We start from the raw sequence: 2,101 nt of genomic DNA on the forward strand, positions 1-2,101 counted from the left end.
TCTGTGAAAGGCTTATTGAGGAGGTGAAGAATCACAGAATCACAGAATCACAGAATTTTCAAGACTGGAAGAGACCTATAAGATCATCTAGTCCAGCCGATGTTCTAACTGTTCAGCTAGATCATGGCAGCAAGTGCCACATCCAGTCTTTTTTTAGTGTTCAAAGAACCACACATAAGGGAAACCATCAAGAAGCTGTACAAACCAGATCTGATATTTGTTAAGGACGGACGTGCATTTGTCGTGGAAGCGACAGTACGATACGAAGCCTCCAAAACATGTCCGGAAGAAGCCACTGCAGAGAAAGTAAACATGTAAAAACATTTGGAAACTGAGGTGCGAAGCCTCACCAATGCAAAGGACGTTGTTTTTATGGGCTTTCCCCTTGGAGCGCGGGGGAAATGGTACGAGGGGAACGTTGAACATTTGAGTACACTTGGCCTCTCCAAATCGAGGCAAGCAATGGTTGCAAAGACTTTATCCACAGAAGCGCTCCTATCGTCTGTGGACATTGTACATATGTTCACCAGCAGGGCCAGAAGATTAAATGATTCAGGGTAGTGAATTTTTGCATTTTTTGTACTTTGTAATGTTTTGTAGATTTTTATTGCTGTTTTTATATGTTGATTTTTGTATGCAATTTTTTATTTTGGATCACTTTTATATTTTAATAAACTAGAGAGTAGCTAGGTTCGTAAGGAAGCCACAAGACAGTAAGGTGGCTCATAGTGAGTAGGGACAAAGACTTTAATTCATAACGCATCAATTAGCACCTGAGTCAGACCAATTTACTGTATTTGAACCAATTTACCGGATTTGTCCAAGCTGGACGAGCCATCTTTATTTAACCCGGAAAAGGAACATATATTATTTATATGTGTTTGAAAAATAGCCACATGCCTTGTCATCTAATTAGTGACATGCATGAATGGATGAACAAGATTCCCACTGTCTCTACCTACTATCCAGTGAAACCACAGCAAAGGGAACGGGCTTGGTGGAATCAGTGGGGAAGGAAGACCCTGTTGAGCTTGACTCTAGTCTGGCGCTGTGAAGAGACATGAGAAGTGTAGAATAAGTGGGAGGCCGGGCATGTGCTCAGCGGTGCGACCCGCCTACCAGTGTTCCGGCCATCGGTGAAATACCACTACTCTGATCGTGTTTTCACTTACCCGGTGAGGTGGGGTGGCAAACCCCAAGGGGGGCTCTTCCTTCTGGCGCCCACCCCCGGGGTCACTAGCAGCCACTCTATTGGATAGTGAACCCCCATCTCCCAGTTGCTCTATCGACCGGTCTGCCTGCAGGCACAGGAATGAGGCTGAGCACTCAGACATTTCTTAGTGACTTAATCAGCCATCCTATCTCTCTTTTCCCTTGAGGGCCCCTCAATACATACAGTATCCTCCGCACACCAGCAGGTCCTTTTCTGTCTCCGCAGGAGGCAAACCGAGACAAGGAGAGCTCCTCTGGGAAAATCCCAGGGTGAGCTTTGGAGGTCCGTCTATGCCTCTCTGCCCCTGTGGGGACAGAGATGATTCCTCCTACCTGGCTCGCCAGTGCCTGTTTTGTGGAGATAAACCAAACTCCACAATTTTGTGAAAGTTGTAAAGCCGGTATGTTTATTACAGCGCTGGATGCATGTGGAGATTACTCTCCTTAAAAGACATGCATACTTCTGGGAATTTCAGGTCCCTTTTTATCCCCCTCTCAAATACATATTCATACAATTTTACAATAGGTTCATACATATTCATTTTCACAAATTTCGCCATTTCCACATTTGCCGCTAGTTCTTCTTTATCAGAAAGAATTCCAGGGTCAGGTTGACCTGCTCTCACAGCAGTCTTTCTGTCTCCCCCCCCTTATCTCTGTCCTTCACTGAAGCAGTTTTTCTGAGCCTAGGCTTCTTATGAGAACAGGCAGTCAGACTAAATAGCTATGTTTTCAAACTACAGACTTAACTCAAAGATGTACATTTCAAAGATGTACATTTCAAACATGCACCTAAATAAAAATGAATTTCGAGTCTGGAGAATTTCTACTCCCTCTCACCACAGCCTCAGCCAGGGACTGGCTCCCAAGGCCTTTGCCATGGCAACCC

The sequence above is a fragment of the Melospiza melodia genome, chromosome 17, assembly GCF_035770615.1.
Source record: "Melospiza melodia melodia isolate bMelMel2 chromosome 17, bMelMel2.pri, whole genome shotgun sequence".
NCBI classification, from domain to species: domain Eukaryota; kingdom Metazoa; phylum Chordata; class Aves; order Passeriformes; family Passerellidae; genus Melospiza; species Melospiza melodia.